The sequence below is a fragment of the Mustela erminea genome, chromosome 11 (assembly GCF_009829155.1).
Source record: "Mustela erminea isolate mMusErm1 chromosome 11, mMusErm1.Pri, whole genome shotgun sequence".
Classification (NCBI taxonomy): domain Eukaryota; kingdom Metazoa; phylum Chordata; class Mammalia; order Carnivora; family Mustelidae; genus Mustela; species Mustela erminea.
This window is the reverse complement of record NC_045624.1, coordinates 63505225-63527072: the sequence shown is the minus strand read 5'-3', so window position 1 is coordinate 63527072 and position 21848 is coordinate 63505225.

Genomic DNA, 21848 nt, shown 5'->3' with positions numbered 1-21848 from the left:
CCAACCTTTGAGGGTGAGCTAGCCTCACAGATTCACTTCTAAAGGCAAGGGAAAATTTGGAGCTTTTTTGTGTAGAGACATGGGAAACATTCCCTTATCCAGTTGATGAAGTTAACATCAGTAGGAATATTCTGTGAACACTTTATACCTTTTGATATGATCTGATGAGAAGGGCACTTCACCTCTATCGTATTCTTTTCGGATTCATAACCCCAGTTTAATCACGAGAAAAACACCAGACAAACCTAACCTGGGGTACATTCTCCAAAATATTTTACCAGTATAAAACTCAAAGTCAGAACATAGAGAGAGATTTTCACAGACCAAACAAGACTAAGAAAACTTAACAACTAAATGCAATGTGATATCCTGCACTGAATTCTGGAACAGAAAAGGACATCAATAAAAAGTGGTGAAATACAAATAAAGTCTGCAATTTATTTAACAGTAATGGATGAAAACTAATGAATAATTTTAACAAATGCACAATTACATTGGTTAAAATGTAAGATACCTGTTAAATATAAGCTATGTGCCATGAAGTATAAACAAAGTGAGGGGTATACAGGAAATCTTAGCACTGCCTTGCAATTTTACTGCAAGTCTAAAATTATTCCAAAATACAAAGTTTATTTAAAAAAATAAACAGACTCTCCAGAACCTCAGGCAATATGACAAAGTATAACATTACTTTAGAGTTGTAAAAGAACAGAAGAAAGAGGGCATAAATATACTTGAGGAAATAATGACTGAAAATTTCCCAAATTTGTTGAAAAATATAAATTTAAAGATTTAAGAAACTCAGAAAACTCTAAGAATAAATCCATAAAATATCATACTTAGGGACATCATACTCAGTGACAAAGAACTGAAAAATTTCCAAAAGCATTCACAACCATCTAGTACATATTGATCGCCCCTATCATAGCACTGGCTGAGTTCTCATTAGAAACACTGTTGACCAGAAGACAGTGTAACAAAATTTGTTCAGTTGCTGGGGGAAAAAAGTAAAATAAATTGTCAAACTAGAACTGTTTATTAACCAAAAACATTATTTAAAAATGAGGAGGAAAACACATTTTCAGAGAAAGACTACTAGGAGAAAGGGAAATTAAGGGAAATAAAGATAAATTACCAGGTGATAATTTATATCTATAGAAAGGAATGAAGACCATTAGAAATTACATGGATAAGTATGATATTATATTTTTCTCTTAATTTATTTAAAATATATATGTTAGTTCAAAGCAAACATTCTAACATATTGTATGGTTTTACCATATGCAGATATATATGATAAGAGCAAAAGGGATAGGGATGAAGGTAAATGAGCATATGCAATTGCAAAGCTCCTACATTTTAGGTGAATTGATAAAATAACTCTCAATAGAGTGTGAAAAGTGAGGACTATATGCTATCTTCTCTAGAGTAAACATAAAAAAAACAGTATAATACCCACTTATTGGGGAGGGCATGTGCTTTGGTGAGTGCTGTGAAGTGTGTAAACCTGGTGATTCACAGACATGTACCCCTGGGGATAAAAATTTATGTTTATAAAAAATTTAAAAAAAAAAACAGTATAATAAAACAAGTTGATATATTTAAATAGCCACCAAGTAAAATGGATTTCTAAAGCATATTTGATTAATTGAAAACAAAACAAACAAACAAAGAGAAAAGCAAAGAGGTAGAAAAAAAATGCGTGGCAAATGGATAATAAATGATAAAAGGGTAGATATAAGTTCCAATTATATCAATAATTATAAGAAATGTTAGCGAAACACTCCAATTAAAAGGCAGAGAGTCTCATTCTCTCTCTCTCTCTCACTCTCTACTTGTCCCTCCCTCCCCATCTTCTTTCCTCCCCTCCTGCCCATGTTCTTTCCTCCCCTCCTCCCCAACTGGCACAGAAGAGAAGTCTAAGTTGTTGCCTCCACTATATTTTTTACTTTGATTTCTCAAAGAGCACATAATCATTAATCCTCAATAGACTCTTCTCCTCACCACTTTACTGGAATTTATATTTTAAACATAGTGGTTTCCTTCCATTCAGTTGTAAATTCTCGAGCTCAATTTCATTCAGTTGTAGCATGTATCACTATCGATCATTCTCTTCTTGATTCATTCTTGTGTTCTCTCTTCTCTAAATGTCCATGATGATTGATTCTTCTACTCCTTAGCTCTCTATATTTCCTCTAGTTCATTTTAACCCCTAAGTACAGGTTTTCCCCCAAAGTTTTTGGCTTTTTTGTCCCTTGGCTGCCCTTCTTCATTTTCCTCCCACTTGGCCATCACTTCCTCTGCCCAGACTCAATTATATCTCAATTTAGTGACTAAAACTGAAATCTCTAGACTGGTTCTTCATTCAGTATGTTCTCACATCAAATATGTTAAATATTTGTACTTGACATCTGAAGCCTATATAATTACTTGACATCTGAAGTCCATATAATTCATGTTAGTCAGAAACATGAAATAAATGATCATAAAGTCACTTTTTTACCTATGATATAAATACTCCCAAAGCCCCAACTTTAATATGTTCCTCCTTCACTTGAAAATCTGTGATGGTCCATGGACACCAAGCAAAGCCCAGTAAGTTTAGTGTAACCATCTAAGACATCTTTAAGAGACATGACAGATTGACTACACAATGCTTCTCTAACAACTTTCAGTATGATTTCCTATCAGACTTCAGAAAAGAAAGATCACATGCTTCAAACTGTCTTGCAGCTTAGGTCCTTCTGCATTTAACTTAGCTTTGAGAAAATACACACTTTCATTTCTTTTCTTTTCTTTTTTTTTTTTTATGTTATGTTAGTCACCATACAGTATGCCATTAGTTTTTAATGTAGTGTTCCAAGACTCATTGTTTGTGAATAACCCCCAGTGCTCCATGGAAAACATGCTCTCCCCTTTATATCCATCACTGGGTACCCCCTCCCCTGTAAAACCCTCAGTTTCAGGACATAGAAAGAGAAAACGGGAAGAGCAAATGGTAGGCATTGGTTCTTTGGCAAGTGTGTAGATAGTTACATGTTGCAGCTATGTAAGAATCTCCTCTGTCTGGTCAATTCCTATTTGGGGATGCTGAGTTAAGGTGATAGCTTCTCTCCTTTTGAACCAGTCTCTTAGTCAATTATGCCAAAAGAAGGGAGGTTGCTTCCTGCAGTGGCCACTGTGGCAGTTATTCCTTTTCTAAGCCACTTTTGTAATAGCCTACAAAATTTATACATAACCTGCCCTCAGGACCTGAAGTACAAGCCCCTATTATATACCACACACTCCAAGAAAATCTAGCCACTTATTTCTCTTTCAACCCTTCCATTCCTACTTTTACATCTTTGTTCAAACTATTCCTTCTATATGTCATGGTCTATCTTTCCTCCTGCCTTCAATTTCCATATAGTACAATGCTCCCCATGCTTTAAAACTTAATTACCTTCTCTATAAAGCTTTACTAATATCCCCAGCCATAATAGTACCCTCCTTCTATTTTCCATAGCAGTTACCTTTATATAATTTAACCCTCTCTTTTAGGAATTTGTCTTAACTGCACTTAACTGTAAATGTGTCAAAGGTAGTAAAATCTAATTCCTGCTTGTATTAATTATTATTTTTTAACACCAAGCAAAACACACCATTGGTTTTACCAAGCAATCCAAATGGTCCCCGTCAATCCAAACCTTTCCCTCCAGGTTAAAGTCCTGATGATAGATAATTTTTTTATTTCTTTCTTCACTTAATAGCAGTTGAAAGAGTCATTGTAGCATTCTTTTAACTACTAATGAATAGTTATCTTGGATTATTTTAGATAACAGCCTTTCAACTCCTACATCATCATTTCCTTCACTGCCCTAATTCATCCTTGGAAAATCTTCATTTAAAAAAATTTACTCATGTATTTAAACTTCAAATATTGACCAGATCTAATTTAACACAGTTTACTCTATATTCAGTTATGGAATAAATACAATATTGGGTCTAAATCTTAGCACTTGACCCTACAGAACATTCAGTTGGTTCACTTTTTCTCTGGAAACAAAAGTAACAAGCCCAACCATCTGTCACTTACACAAGAAAATATATTGCTTAAACAAAAAGATATTTCTTATACCAGAAAAACCATATCCCTCAGCAAAAATGAATTCAGATTTCAGCACATTGTCAAGGTTCCAATTAAACTCCCATTGTGACATTTGCTGCATGATTATCAAAGGATGTGGCATCCGATAACGAGAAAGAGCTAAAAATGGATGGTGAGCTGAAGTATCTTTGACCTCCAACTTCTATGACACTGATGATTTCTGTTTTATTAGGACAACTTTATAGTTTAGTTTTGACCTAATTTTTAAAAAAACCCTGAGTTTACATGAGTAAATTTTTTTTTCTTTTTTTTTTTATTAAATTTTTTATTTTTTATAAACCTATATTTTTATCCCCAGGGGTACAGGTCTGTGAATCACCAGGTTTACACACTTCACAGCACTCACCAAAGCACATACCCTCCCCAATGTCCATAATCCCACATGAGTAAATTTTTTTAAATGAAGATTTTCCAAGGATGAAACAGGCCAGTGAAGGAGATTTTAGGTAGCAAATGTACCATGTAAAGAAGGGCATTAAATAGACTATTTGATCTACTGGCCATTGAGTTGAACCTTTATCAGGATCTTTCAGTGCAGAAAAGCATGTTTTGATGATTTTTATTCTGGACAAGTTTTGATATATGGAAACAAAATAGATCAAATGAGAGAATCAAAGGACATGAAGTCTGTGAGAGCACACTGAACAATACTGAACACTATACAAATGTAAAGGAGTCTATGATTGAAATAAAAGTGAGCTAGAAATGACAGAAAACAGTTCCCTAGTGGTTTCATTGTGTTGCTAGCCAATATGAGTCAGCATTAAGTATGATTATATGGCAAGTCTTACCTTCTGTGGGAGTCTAGATTTGGTCTAATAATTTAATAAAGTTGGTTTTTTTTTTATACAGATTGATAGAAAGCTTTCTCCATTTATTTGTGCCTTTAAGAAACTCTCCTTATAGCTAAGTAAACTTTTTTGTTCACTTGAAAATTTCTGTTTTGAAAGAAGTTGGTACAGAGAGCAAGAGTACTGACACTTTCTTTCTACAAAAATAGTAGTGATACCTGGGGCAGTAGATGTTATGCAAAGTATTCGCTTTACCAGCCAAAATGAGATCCTCATTTTAATATAGTTTCCAGAGGCTTACACCATGGATTGAGCCGTAATCACCTGCAGGGGGAAATTTAAAGATCAAAAATGTCCATTTGCTTCCCTAACCAAAATCTAGTATTTTCTCTGCTGGAAACTGACTTTGATTTCTCCCAAAAAAGTCTTGTTACAGTGTATTGCTTATATTTGCTGAGGAAAGTAAGATATTACAAAATGTTAAGACTGTGCGATTTTACCTAAACAGTAGTTTACAAATAGGTGAACTTAAAATTCTTATGAATTAATAAATAATTATAAGTCAGAGTTTTGGAATTCTTATTAAAATGTCTTACTGGAAAATATTATTTCAAGTGATTTTATTATATATACAATATGTGAGGCTGAAAAATTCTGGGTTGTTAGCTTTGGTGTGCATCAATAGCATTTATACTTACTTGTTTTAGGAGTGTCCCTGTGAACCCAAAATATTCAGAGTCTCTACAAAGATCTTCTAATATGTGGCTCAATAGATAAAATATTCACATTGGAGTATATGTTATTACTGAATGTATAATCTGGGTTGCTCTAAGCTATTTGATAGAAAAGTAACTTTTAATTCTGATTCTTTTTTTTTTTTTTAAGATTTATTTATTTGAGAGAGAGACAGTGACAGAGATAGCAACAGAGACAGTAAGAGGGAGAGCAGGAGTCCAGAGAAGAGAAGAGGGCGGGAGAGAGAAGAGGGAGAAGACGGGATCCCAGAACCCTGGGATCATGATCTGAGCCGAAGGTAGACACTTAAATGACTGAGCCATCCAGGGGCCCCTAGTTCTGATTCGTATTCCACTATTGAATAAACTCCATCTCTAACTGAAACTGAGATCGAGGGAATAGGATGCTGGAAATTAAATAAATCTTTCTTGAGAAACATGACTCTTCTTGATTAAACATATCTTTCTTCTCCATTCATCTTGGTCTCCTTGGTCTTTGCTGGGTTAATATTTTTCTTTTTATAAATCCTTCAGTTAGCTTTCTAACCTAATATTAAAAAGCCTAGATGTAAGACACTAGGAGCAATATAGCATTAATATTTATATGTTTCATTTATAGCTTTTCATGTCAAGTCTTAGCAAAATCTTTTGGTTCTAAAATAATTTTGTATTATTAACAAAAAATAATTACATTATTAAAGTTTGATTTTAGATCTCTAAGTCATTTAACTATTAAGAAAAAAGCCTTTGAGATATAAACTATGTAGAATGTCAATAAATTACACCACCATTTGTAGGTAGTATAGTCAGTAAATTATTAGAAAGCATAAAATAAAGATGGATTAAACTGATAATAAAATAAATAACTATGTTACAGGGGAAATTGTATTTTACCAAGGGATAGGTAACAGTTTGAGGGTAGAAACTTAATACTGAAAAATAATAGTAAAATTACACAAATGGTGAAAAAAAAGAGCTTGGTTGATTTTATAGTTACTGACCTCTACAAGATACAATAAAAAGTAGAAGATTCTTCACAGTGATGCACAACATTTTTGGCATATCTTACTGTCAAAGACTCTGTAGGTGCTGAAGTCATATTGTGAGACATAAAAATATTCGCTGTAATTCAATCATTAAAAGACTTATAAATACAGGCTAGAAATGGTTTGAAATAGTTGGCATCATAAGACTACCTAAAGTGAGGAACCCAGAGGAAGTTCATAGAGAAAATAAGAAGAATTGTTGCATTTTGTATACATTTGTCAATCTAAGGATGTACATTTGAGAACATCTGGTGTGGACTAGCGTGGAGTTTTCCTGCTGACACAGACAGTGTTTTAGTAAATGAAAAGAGTTGTACATCCAACTTTCCTCTCCTGTTTTAATTGCCAGTCTACATCTTTGCTTGAAGAAAATTCACCAGAAAAAAGACTGATGCATGGGTCCACACCCACCCAACCAGCATGCAGGGTAGATGGTCTTCTTTGCCCTTACCATTGCCAGGAGGGGGTCTATACCATGGGGGTAAAAACAGAGAGTCATCAGCAACCCAACCTAAATTTTATATGCTAAATAATCTGGCAGATACCTTAAAAGCCATCCCTTTTTATCTATAGGCAAAAAAGTTTGAAAGTGTATATATTAGAAAATTACCTCTAGCACTAGGAAATACAAAAAGGCTTCCTTCCTTTCCCCCCAAGTGTGAACATTTTAAAGCTCAAGTCCATTTGGTAATAATGTGGAATGACAGAGGTATTTTAAATGCAGCATTTGTCACTCAAAGTCATTATCTTACAGGGCATCTGAGTGGCTCAGTCAGTCATGTCTGACTCTTGGTTTTGGCTTAGGTCATGATCCCATGGGTCATGAAATGGAACCCCATGCTGAGGCTCTGTGCCCAGCAGGGAGTCTGCTTGAGATTCTCTCCCTCTGCCCCTTGCCCACTCTCTCCCTCTCTCTAAAAAAAAAAAAAAAAAAAAAGCCATTATCTTACAGAAAGGAAGAACAAGGGTACAGCAAGGCACAGAACTGTGATAAATGACAGTGTACATGATAAATTAACTACAAGCTGATCATCCTTGTGTGTTAGCATTAGTAACTTCTAATATACTATGGAAAATTATTGGAGAAGGAAAAGAATGAATCAGGGAAAAAATGTCTATTGGGAGTCAAGATCAAAGAAGTGGTGGAGGAAATATACAACAGAAATGCGATGGGATAGGATTCAAGCACTATTTTGGAAGTAGAATTAATGATGTAAGCTGGTGGTCATTGGATATGATAAGTAAGCCTAAGGGATATTAGAAAGAAGAATCCAAAAGTTGTTAGTTTGGTGAGCATGGTCAAACTAAATATAGTGGTTTGGTGAAACACCAAACACAGTGATGTTATCAGGTAATATAGGAAAAATACAAGAGTGAACCAGTTTGCGGTTTGGAAGGAAGATTTTTAAAAATCCACTTCAGAAAATTCATTTGGAGAGCCTAATTGTCAAGAATGAAGACACTGTAAATCATTGATATTAGGATAAAGACATTGGAAGGACTGAAATCACTAAGTAGCGATTATTGGAAAAAATGAGAAGAAAAATAGCAAGAAAGATTAATGGGTGTGATGATAACAGAGGAAAACAGTTCAGGAAGAAAAGATGTTCAACAGCACCATATGATATTAAGAAATGACATGAGATGACATTTGGAAGGCAGTTAGATTTTCTAGCTTGGCGGTTATTGGCAGTAACAGAAAGAAAGAAATATGGAAAAAAGAAATATGGAAAGAAAAAAAGAAATAGACAAAGAAAGAAAGAAAGAAAGAAAGAAAGAAAGAAAGAAAGAAGGAAGGAAGGAAGGAAAGAAAGAAAGAAAGAAAGAAAGAAAGAAAGAAAGAAAGAAAGAAAGAAAGAAAGAAAAAGAAATGCAGGTAAGGGTGTTCATTTGGTTGTGGGAACTGTTAGTTATTATAAATCAGGAAGCAAATTGGCGGTTAAAGACTTGGAACAGATTTTGTAAACTGTTCTTTCAAGATACTGGAAGAAGATGAGAAGGAGAAAAGTGAAGCCTTTGGTATGGACAGGACCAAAGAAAGTAGGAGTCTGTTTTTCTTTATTTCCTTCTGCTTTTCATGCTTAGGTATAGTTTGAGGTTTTGTAAAAAATAAGAAACTAGCAAAGAGGAAATTACAAATTTAGCAAAGAAAGGGGATCATAATGTTGGGAGAGGGGAAAAAAAGGTCTACTTTAGGAAGAAATAATATTCTTTTGTTTTCTGGACACAGAAAGGATAGGAAAGCCTTGGCAAATACACAAATAAGTTTTAGAATGGCATCTCAGCTTTGGTTATCCCCAAAGGAGGCCCTAAGGAAGAGTTTAGCTGCAGAAACATAAGTGAGACATGGGGAGATAAAGCCAGAATGGGAAAAGAGACAATGAAGGATGTGTTTATGATCATGCTACAGGATTCAATCCTCTGAATACACTAAGAAATCATATAAATCACCCTCAGTATTGCTTCATCACAGCTGGAATATGGGACAGTTAGCCATCAAATTCTGTCTTGCATTGGCTGAAAGTCGACATTGGGATTAAGTACCTCTTTCCCCCAGGCAGTTTCTGGATGTCTGAACCTGGGCTGAGGAAGCTCCCCTGACCCCTGAGAAAGCCTCCAGGCAGAGGTTACCCAGAACGAAAGCTGTCACTTCCTTTCAGAACAGTCTTCTGCAGCAGCAGGTGAGCTGAGAGTTGAATGGAACAGATTTGCTGCAGGACATCTAGGCTTCTATTGCAGGTAAAGAGGAGATGCTTTTCTTTCTGACACTTCAAGTGCATTAGTACATGTACCCTAGATTCCAGTAGAATGATGATGCCCTTCACCAAACACCCCCATGTGCTGTAAATCTCTAAGAACTTCTTCCCTTCTACTCTGTCAAGGAATCCTCTGCCACTGCTCATTCATTCAAGGGAATCAGGAAGGGTGTCCTCCCCCAGCCTCCCATTGTCCATGTTACGCATGCACTTCCCAAAGCCTTTTATCTCTTCCCTGCCGGTGGTGAGATCTTACTAGCATAAGTAAAACAATAACAAAGACTTTATTCCCATAGTAGCCCACTTGAGTTATGCTTTGAAAGGTGGTCGCAAATAGGTCAAAGAAAATTTTATTGACATTTTAGTGTATTTCATTCTGGAGAACTGGAAAGATTTAAGGCCCCCTTAGGATAAAGGCCAGGCAGAAGTATGTGATGCCCCTGACCTTCCATTATAGAGGAGGGTACTGGAGAGAGAAGAGGCCAGGGAATCTGAAAAAAAAGGAGGAAGAGATCCTGGAGTATGGAGTCCCCTGGATGCTTATCTGAGATGGACTCTATGTGACTTCTGGGCACTTGGCATGGGAGGGAAGGTTCCACTTTGCAGCTGACTGGACACTATGTGCACAAATTACTGACTAAGAGACCATCTCTATTCACGTTCCTAGACATTTTGGGCACAGGAATGGATTAAAATTAGTTACTAGTATTAATTTTATATAGTGCATGCCCTATGTGCCAGGTGCTACATCGTATGCTGGGACACCCCACACTCACTTTATAGTCAAAAACATTTAGGGTACACCCCATCTGTGATTCTTTTTCCTGCTTGTCACATCAGTCTTGTTTGCCTATTAAATCATCTTTTTTTTTAAATCATCTTTTACATCTTGCCTTATAACTACTTATGAACACAGTTGGCCGCACCTAACAGATTAAGAGCTCCCTGAAGGCAGAGACTGTTTCTTCTCCCACGTTAGCTATTCACTTACTGATGGTCTAAAGACAGTAGAAATGATTGTATGTGGATCTCATTTGAAGTGTGCAGTAGAGATCTAGATCTACAGTGTGTCTGACCAATCTGCTCAGCCATATCCAGAGCTATGGGAAAAGGTTCTTTGCCCAAAGGAGTTATCCTTTTCCTTCATATCTTCAAAGCAACATATTTAGTGATCAAAGCCTTATCTGTTTCACTTTCTCTGGGAACAACAATGAAGGTTGAGCTTTAAACATGATGGGGGAAAGTTAATCTTTACACAGCTGCCTCTAAGTTTGTGAGATGAATATTCAAAGGGGCATTCTTAGCAGAGCATTTCTAACTTTCTGAAACTGTGTGATTCCACAAACAGTTATAATATTACAGGGTAATTTAGGTACTAAACCTGAATAGAAAGATGATAAACACAAGGCTTTGGGCTCAGGACACTGTTATGTATTAACTGTATGCATATGAACAAGTTAATCGATCTGGGCCTCAATTTCATCTTTAAAGTGGGGACTGTAATACCTCTTTCAAAGATCTCTAAGAATGGAGAAAATTCATGTAGAATACTCCATATATGGAATATTGTCCTAAATGATCCCTATAATTTATCTTGATCGGAGGTATCACAAATATTTGCCAAATGCCCTGCTTCAACTTATGACCAATTAGGTAATGGAAATTCTCTGAAAAACTAATCTTTTAGAGGAGTTGCTATGTAATAATAGACATAACAAAGAAACATACATGAAAATGGAGAAAAGGACAGAACACAGTTAAAATATTATTTTACATGAGTAATAAAGAGGTCATTATGGTTATGAGAAAATGCCAGATTTTAATTAAGATCAATGGAAAAGTCTTAAAAATAAGAACTTTCAACTTCCAAAATTTCTTTGAGGAAGAAAAAGATTTAACCAAAATGCCTCTGTGAAAGAAATTAATCCACAGAGAATTCCAATAAAATAGTAAACATGTAACTTCTTCCAAGCTCCTCTTGAAAAAAACCAGAAAAATTGGCATCCTAATTTTTTCCTCCCTCTAACTCACCATAAAATCAATCAGACTATACTTCTTACCAGATGCATGGGTTTTCAGAGCAAGCAGAAAAAAATTAATTCCAGTGTGGTGTGTGGAAAGTATCAATGCATAGATAACCATAGAGAAGTTGTAGAATTGGTACCTATAAGTCCAGACATGTATGCATCTACTCAAATATTACAAAATGAATATACCAGAATGCTACAAAATGGAAATGCACACACATGCTTTTAAGCTTTCATAGTACTTTCAACTCTCTGATGACACTCATTACCGAATACATTCTATTTCAATCAAGCACGCAGTTTTTCGTCTCCCTTTTAGACTACACAGTACTTGAAAATAAAGACTGTGCTTTGCTCATTTTCTCACTCTTGTAATTCCTGTTATGCCAACATCAGAAACCAGTACCTTGCACAGCTCAAGAAAATGTTTAAAAAATCAATTTTGTGCCAGACATTAAGCTTGGAGTTTCTTACAGAATATCTCGTTAAGTACGTTATTGAATTTAATGTTTTGAAGCGATATATGTATCTTTGGATTCCTCAAAAAGTTAAGATGATGTCCTTTCTGATTTACCCATGCCGAAGCAAATTCTTCATCGTAGGCTACAGGTTACTGTAGAACACTAGTTTTAATATACGGCTGGTAGTGGCATAATTCCACGTCCTCCCAAGTACAGTCTGAACTATAGATCGACTTGTGAGTGAAAGTATTCTTTCCAATTAAAGAGGCTTCTTTCCTAAGTTACAAAGCAGAACCGTTTAGCATAAGGGAAATGTCTAAGAAATCTATCTCATTAAAATAATGAGTCTAGGGAGGAGTCAAGATGGCGGAGAAGTAGCAGGCTGAGACTGCTTCAGCTAGCAGCAGATCAGCTAGATAGCTTATCTAAAGATTGCAATCACCTGCAAATCCATCTGCAGATCGAAGAGAAGAAGAACAGCAATTCTAGAAACAGAAAAACAACCACTTTCTAAAAGGTAGGACTGGCGGAGAAGTGAATCCAAAGCGAGGGGAAGATAGACCCCGGGGGGAGGGGCCGGCTCCCGGCAAGTGGCGGAGCAATGGAGCACAAAATCAGGACTTTTAAAAGTCTGTTCCGCTGAGGGACATCGCTCCAGAGGCTAAACCGGGGCAAAGCCCACGCGGGGGCAGCGTGGCCTCAGGTCCCGCAGGGTCACAGAAGGATCGGGGGTGTCTGAGTGTCGCAGAGCTTGTGGGAATTAGAACAGGAAAGCCGGCTACAGAGACAGAGCCGACAGTAAGATCACAGCTCGGTGTTACCTTGAACTGGTTGCAGACTCGGTGAGCTCGGAGCACGGCCGGAGGTCAGGCAGACGGGAGTTACTGGGCACTGTTCTCTGAGGGCACACTGAGGAGTGGGGCCCAGGGCTCTCGGCTCCTCCGGCCAGAGACCAGGAGGCCGCCATTTGTATTCCCGTCCTCCGGAACTCTATGGAAAGCTCTCAGGGAACAAAAGCTCCTGAAAGCAAACCCCAGCGGATTACTCAGCCCGGCCCCTGGAAAGGGCAGTGCAATTCCGCCTGGGGCAAAGACACTTGAGAATCACTACACCAGGCTTCTCCCCCAGAAGATCAACAAGAAATCCAGCCAAGACCAAGTTCACCTACCAAGGAGTGCAGTTTCAATACCAAGGAGAGCAGCAGAATTCCAGAGGAGGAGAAAGCAAAGCACGGAACTGATGGCTTTCTCCCTGTGATTTTTTAGTCTGCAGTTAATTTAATTTTTTTCTTTTTCATCTTTTTTCCCTTCTTCTGTTAAAATTTTTTTAAACTTTTACCCTTTTCTTTTTTAACGTTTTTTAACTAGTTTGTCTAATATATATATTTTTTCCTTTTTATACTTTTTCTTTATTTGTTTTCTTTTTTTAATTCTTTTCTTGTTTTTCTTTTTTTTCTTCCTTTCTTTTTGAACCTCTTTTTATCTCCTTTCTCCCCCCTCATGATTTGGGATCTCTTCTGATTTGGTTAAAGCATATTTTCCTGGGGTTGTTACCACCCTTTTAGTATTTTACTTGCTCCTTCATATACTCTTATCTGGACAAAATGACAAGGCAGAAAAATTCACCGCAAAAAAAAGAACAAGAGGCAGTACCGAAGGTTAGGGACCTAATCAATATAGACATTGGTAATATGTCAGATCTAGAGCTCAGAATGACAATTCTCAAGGTTCTAGCCGGGCTCGAAAAAGGCATGGAAGATATTAGAGAAACCCTCTCGGAAGACATAAAAGCCCTTTCGGGAGAAATAAAAGAACTAAAATCTAACCAAGTTGAAATCAAAAAAGCTATTAATGAGGTGAAATCAAAAATGGAGGCTCTTACTGGTAGGATATGAGACAGAAGAAAGAATTAGCGATATAGAATACCAAATGACAGAGAATAAAGAAGCTGAGCAAAAGAGGGACAAACAGATACTGGACCACAAGGGGAGAATTCGAGAGATAAGTGACACCATGAGATGAAACAACATTAGAATAATTGGGATTCCAGAAGAAGAAGAAAGAGAGAGGGGAGCAGAAGGTATACTGGAGAGAATTATTGGGGAGAATTTCCCCAATATGGCAAAGGGAACGAGCATCAAAATTCAGGAGGTTCAGAGAACACCCCTCAAAATCAATAAGAATAGGTCCACACCCCGTCACCTAATAGTAAAATTTACAAGTCTTAGTGACAAAGAGAAAATCCTGAAAGCAGCCCTGGAAAAGAAGTCTGTAACATACAATGGTAAAAATATTAGATTGGCAGCTGACTTATCCACAGAGACCTGGCAGAACAGAAAGAGCTGGCATGATATTTTCAGAGCACTAAACGAGAAAAACGTGCAGCCAAGAATACTATATCCAGCTAGGCTATCATTGAAAATAGAAGGAGAGATTAAAAGCTTCCAGGACAAACAAAAACTGAAAGAATTCGCAAACACCAAACCAGCTCTACAGGAAATATTGAAAGGGGTCCTCTAAGCAAAGAGAGAGCCTACAAGTGGTAGATCAGAAAGGAACAGAGACCATATACAGTAACAGTCACCTTACAGGCAATACAATGGCACTAAATTCATATCTCTCCATAGTTACCCTGAATGTTAATGGGCTAAATGCCCCTGTCAAAAGACACAGGGTATCAGAATGGATAAAAAAACTTGCTCCTCTATATGTTGCCTCCAAGAAACTAATTTTAAGCTCAAAGACACCTCCAGATTTAAAGTGCGGGGGTGGAAAACAATTTATCATGCTAATGGACATCAGAAGAAAGCAGGAGTGGCAATCCTTATATCAGATCAATTAGATTTTAAGCCAAAGACTATAATAAGAGATGAGGAAGGACACTATATCATACCCAAAGGCTCTGTCCAACAAGAAGATCTAACAATTTTAAATATCTATGCCCCCAACGTGGGAGCAGCCAACTATATAAACCAATTAATAACAAAATCAAAGAAACACATCAACAATAATACAATAATAGTAGGGGACTTTAACACTCCCCCCACGGAAATGGAAAGATCATCCAAGCAAAAGATCTACAAGGAAATAAAGGCCTTAAACAACACACTGGACCAGATGGACATCACAGATATATTCAGAACATTTCATCCCAAAGCAACAGAATACACATTCTTCTCTAGTGCACATGGAACATTCTCCAGAATAGATCACATCCTCGGTCCTAAATCAGGACTCAACCGGTATAAGATTGGGATCATTCCCTGCATATTTTCAGACAACAATGCTATGAAGCTAGAACTCAACCACAAGAGGAAGTTTGGAAAGAACCCAAATACATGGGACTAAACAGCATCCTTCTAAAGAATGAATGGGTCAATGGGGAAATTAAAGAATTGAAAAAAATCATGGAAACAAATGATAATGAAAATACAACGGTTCAAAATCTGTGGGACACAACAAAGGCAGTCCTGAGAAGCAAATATATAGCGGTACAAGCCTTTCTCAAGAAACAAGAAAGGTCCCAGGTACACAACCTAACCCTACACCTAAAGGAGCTGGAGAAAGAACAAGAAAGAAACCCTAAGCCCAGCAGGAGAAGAGAAATCATAAAGATCAGAGCAGAAATCAATGAATTAGAAACCAAAAAGACAATAGAGCAAATCAACGAAACTAGGAGCTGGTTCTTTGAAAGAATTTATAAAATTGATAAACCCCTGGCCCAACTTATCAAAAAGAAAAGAGAAAGGACCCAAATAAATAAAATCATGAATGAAAGAGGAGAGATCACAACCAACACCAAAGAAATACAAACAATTATAAGAACATACTATGAGCAACTCTACGCCAACAAATTTGACAATCTGGAAGAAATGGATGCATTCCTAGAAACATATAAACTACCACAACGGAACCAGAAAGAAATAGAAAGCCTGAAGAGACCCATAACCAGTAAGGAGATTGAAACAGTCATTAAAAATCTCCAAACAAACAAAAGCCAGGGCCAGACGGCTTCCCATCAAGACAGCATGGTACTGGCACAAAAACAGACACATAGATCAATGGAACAGAATAGAGAGCCCAGAAATAGACCCTCAACTCTATGGTCAACTCATCTTCGACAAAGCAGGAAAGAATGTCCAATGGAAAAAAGACAGCCTCTTCAATAAATGGTGTTGAGAAAATTGGACAGCAACATGCAGAAAAATGAAATTGGACCATTTCCTTACACCACACACAAAAATAGACTCAAAATGGATGAAGGACCTCAATGTGAGAAAGGGATCCATCAAAATCCTTTAGGAGAACACAGGCAGCAACCTCTTCGACCTCAGCCGCAGCAACATCTTCCTAGGAACATCGCCAAAGGCAAGGGAAGCAAGGGCAAAAATGAACTATGGGATTTCATCAAGATCAAAAGCTTTTGCACAGCAAAGGAAACAGTTAACAAAATCAAAAGACAACTGACACAATGGGAGAAGATATTTGCAAACGACTTATCAGATAAAGGACTAGTGTCCAAAATCTATAAAGAACTTAGCAAACTCAACACCCAAAGAACAAATAATCCAATCAAGAAGTGGGCAGAAGACATGAACAGACATTTCAGCAAAGAAGACATCCAAATGGCCAACAGACACATGAAAAAGTGTTCAACATCACTTGGCATCGGGGAAATACAAATCAAAACCACAATGAGATACCATCTCACACCAGTCAGAATGGCTAAAATCAACAAGTCAGGAAATGACAGATGCTGGCAAGGATGCGGAGAAAGGGGAACCCTCCTACACTGTTGGTGGGAATGCAAGCTGGTGCAGCCACTCTGGAAAACAGCATGGAGGTTCCTCAAAATGTTGAAAATAGAACTGCCCTATGACCCAGCAATTGCACTACTGGGTATTTACCCTAAAGATACAAACGTAGTGATCCGAAGGGGCACGTGCACCCGAATGTTTATAGCAGCAATGTCCACAATAGCCAAACTTTGGAAAGAACCTAGATGTCCATCAACAGATGAATGGATCAAGAAGATGTGGTATATATACACAATGGAATACTATGCAGCCATCAAAAGAAATGAAATCTTGCCATTTGCAACAACATGGATGGAACTAGAGCGTATCATGCTTAGTGAAATAAGTCAAGCAGAGAAAGACAACTATCATATGACCTCCCTGATATGAGGAAGTAGTGATGCAACATGGGGGCTTAAGTGGGTAGGAGAAGAATCAATGAAACAAGATGGGATTGGGAGGGAGACAAACCATAAGTGACTCTTAATCTCACAAAACAAACTGAGGGTTGCTGGGGGGAGGGGGGTTGGGAGAAGGGGGGTCGTGTTATGGACATTGCGGGGGGTGTGTGTTTTGGTGAGTGCTGTGGGGTGTGTGGACCTGGCGATTCACGGACCTGTACCCCTGGGGATAAAAATATATGTTTATAAAAAATTAAAAATTAAAAAAAAATGAGTCTATAAGCATCATCATGCGACAGCTACCATATAACTGTTTTCCTTTCTAACTCACATGGTATGTGTGATTCTGAAAAACTAAGTGGTGTAATCCTTTGAAATAATAAGGAAATAAAATGGAAATTAGAGCCTTATAAATGTGCAGAAGTATCATACCCACAAATAAAATGCAGATTACTCTGTTCTTCCTTATCTAAAGATAGTAACAATTAATAAAAAAAAAATTTCCCTTTGAATAAGCCTCACTAAAGTACCTGCCTCATATATTTGCAAATGTATGACAAAGTTTTTTTTTTTAAAAGATTTTATTTATTTATTTGACAGACAGAGATCACAAGTAGGCAGAGAGGCAGGTAGAGAGAGAGGGAGAAGCAGGCTTTCTGAGGAGCAGAGAGCCTGATGCAGGACTTGATCCTAGGACCCTAAGACCATGACCTGGGCCAAAGGCAGAGGCTTAATCCACTGAGCCACTCAGGTGCCCCTATGAGAAAGTTTTTAAAGGAATCAGAAAATCTTTTTTGTAATCTTATCCCTGGTCTCAAAAAGTGAAAAAAGTGGTTTCACTTCTATGTTGACTCATGTGATAAATGGAAATTAGCAGGACAAAATTGACACTGGGAAAGGAAAAGTTAAATGCAGGATTCTGAGTTCTGTTCAAATTGGAGAACACCAGTGGGGAGACTACAGCTCTCTCTTTACTGAAGCAGCAGTTTGAAGTACTCTTGTGTGGTATAATAGAATAATTGACCCAATTAGGGCCCTATTCATCAGAAATTAGATTTCTGCAGGTGCCAAGCACAAAGGCTTTTAAGGGCCTTCTCAGCTTCTCACTAGCAACATTGGGAAATTGCAGGCACAACAAAACTGTAAAATCTGCAATTTAATATCTTTCCTCAAGGTATCTGCTGAACCTCACTTTAATTTTAAAGACAGATGAAAAGGACAGAGCTTAGGGTCTGTTTCCTTGCCAAGGCAGCCCTTTCCCTGTAAGCCTATGGCAAGTCATCTTCTAACCCAGCTTTAAAGAAACACATTCAAAAGCAACAACGTAGCCTGTGATTGAATATTCACCTTTCACAGAGCATCTCATTCCAAAGTTTGTCCAATTCAGGTCATTGTTTTGGAGACTAATATTGTACTCACCATTTAAGGTGGTAGGACACAGAATGGCCTCAACCAATTCTTTTAGATTTTATTCCTCCTGATGTAATTCATATTACATAGTTAGAGGTTTTTTCTAAAAAATTGGACATGAGAGTCTCAATACATGCACTGTTGGAAATTTTTGTTTTCCTGTGAGTATCAGATACAAAAGAGGGAAGGGGAAAACAAAACAAAACAAAACAAAACCTCCTCTGAAGATCAAGGGATTGTTGAATGAATTTCAACCCTTTAGCGTTTTCAAATAAAATGTTCTCTTTCAGTGACATGTTATGAAGAAATTCACTCCACTGACCTCCCTATCTTTTCCACCTCGAATATGAACACAAAATCACTCTATTCTTTTATTCTTCCCAATTTTCTTCCTGGCAGTATTATCTGAATTATATTTAGATGTGTGTGTGTTTACTTACATTGATTTCTGTATCTTCCACTAAAATGCATGTTCTAAGATATAAAGTATTTATTATCTTGCTTATTTACTGCTGTATCCCCCATTTCTAGTGCCTAGAAAAGCACAAAGTGCGGAGTGGAGTCTCAATACATGTTTCTTGAATGAACAAATAAAAGAATAAATAAAAGATATTTTAAAAAACATTGAAGGCCTATTGATACACCCTTGTTCTGCTTCATGGGTTTAAAAGAAGCATTTCAGATCCCATAACTGAGCAATACAGGGTTAAGTTTAGTTTCAAGCCTGACTGCGGCTTCTCCCTATTTCTCAGGTCACTTCCTCAGCACTGGTTCTGTTTCCAGGATGAACATGGTCACAATACAACAGAAGCAGCTTCAGTCTACTTTGATTCACACCTTTTAATCTTATGGTAAAAACAAACACAAAGTCCTGTGCAACTGTCCCTCAGAATGATGTATTACTTAAAATATAACCCATGGGAAATTTTACTAGTTACCAAGCACATTTAGATAGAGCCTTAAGAAAAACACATACTGGCAACAGGCCTTTGGGGGAGAGGTCGATATATGGCCTTGAAGCTGAGCAGCAGGGAATGCCCGGCCCGCTCAGGGCGAAGGCCGCCTGCTTCATTTTTCTGTTATCTCCCCGTTCCCCCTGGAGAGCATCTGTGGCTAATTAGATAAGTACTTTGAGTGTGCTTGTTCAACTATAAACTTTATACTGCTTGTCCAGACATATTTTTCCCTCCTTCTTGTTTATCTACAGGGCATATGACTAACGTTTGGCCTTCTTTGGCTCTTCTGTTGGTTACTGTTTCTATCTAATAAAAGCGGGGCTGAGGAGTTCGGGGCAACAGTCTTTTCTACTGTTGTCCCCTGCTCTCTTTCTCTTGCAGCTGACTTGTTTGTGCCTCATTCTTCTCTCTTTCGCCGACAGGAAGCGGCAGTCCAGGAGATTTGATCCTATTGGCTCTGTTTAGCCTAACTTGTGTTACTTGCCTTCCCTAAATGGATCATGATGACCAGGAGGCCAGAATGTGTGGTTGGCTTTGTTTTGGCCCTGGGCTTCACCCCCAAAGCAAGGTAGAGACAGCTTTACCCAACATACATAAACTACAGTGGAGAAGTCAAGGTCAAGTTTCCCTGAAACAAAATTTGGATACTAGTGCTACAAAGGAGAAGTGAGGCCAGAAGGAAAATTTAAAATGCCAGTTATTACCCCTGAACTCAAAATCAATGGGCATCTTTTAGTTACCTTAATCAAACTCTGAAGCATATGCAAAAGTCTATCATTTCTCCCATTCTGCAACTGTCTCCTTTTTTTGGCTTTCACGTGACTCTTACAACTACTCCACATTTCTGATGGTTGATATTTTGTTTACATATTCAGTTATTTTTACACCACCTTCCCTTTAAATGCTGACGTGCTCCAGGTTTGTTCCTCACACCCTTCTGTCCTTATTCTATACACTCACTCACAGTGATTTAATCTACACACAGAGCATCACCTCAATGGAAATGCTGATGACTTCAGACTCTCCATCTACACGTCTAACCCTTCTTTAAGGCTACAGGGGCTATAGACCAAAATGTCTACTAGACCTCACCACAACTGAAAGGAAGTATAACCTAAAATAAATTGATACCCTTCCCCTTCCTCCAGCTATACTCTGATTACAATCCAATTTCTCCCTCTATCTTGGGTACACTAAAATGGACCCAGCAGAGCCAAAAACCTACCTCAACTTCAAACTCTCCGTCTGACATACAGACACTAAACCCTGCCAGTTCTATTTCTTAAATATCTCTATAATACATCTATCATTTCTTCTCCATCCATACCATCATTACTACTGTCTTGGATCAAACCATTTTTTTTTTCTTTTTTGCTTACTTATACAAATGGGGATAATCTAATAACTGGTCTCCTCCACTCTTCGTCTTCCCCTCCCAACCATCTTCCACATTTTACTCAGAATATTTTTAAAAAATATAAATTTGATCACATGCCTTCAATAATTCCCATTGCCTCTGAAATACAGTATAAAATTCTTTGTAGAGCATAAAGAACTCTCTGTCCCAAGTTCTTGTTTTTCAGCCTCATCTTTTGCTGCTCCCCTATAGGCACTCTGTTACCTTCACATTTACCTCTGTGCTTTGATTATTCATTTAACTCTAATAGTAATGCCCTTCCCTCTCCCAGCTCTTCATCCAGTAGGCAAATCCTGCTTATCCACAGAACTCCGCTTAAGTGCCAGCAGACTTCTTTGGGGACAGATTTTGGTATCTGGGGAAAAGAGAGTAGTCCCTGTACTCCGATTCAATATTATTTTCTGAAAACTTCTCAAATGCCATTTATCTACTACTTCAAGTGTTTGTGCATGTTCCTTCTCACACTAAGGTGAGACCTCTCTAAAAGTAATTGCTATGTCTTCCTGGTTTTTGTGTCCTACAACCTGGGAAAAGGCATAGTACAGAGCACAGGCATGGTTGCAGAATGAATAACAGAATGACGTCTTCTTTCCACATGTCGATTTCCTTTTCATGATCGGCCAAAGAATCTCTCTGAACTCAAGGAGGGCTCCAGACCCTCTCTTAAAGGACTCATGAGTTATGTCAGGCCCACCCAGGATAATAATCTCTCTTCCGATTCACTCAAAATCCACTGATTATGAACATAAATTATATTTGTAAAAATCCCATCACATTTGCTACATAATAAATATAATGTAGTCTTGAGAGCAAAACCTCATTATATTGACAGATGCCATGCACACTCAAAGAGAGTGGATTATACAAGGGCATGGGTTATTTGTGGCCATTTTAGAATTCTGTCTAC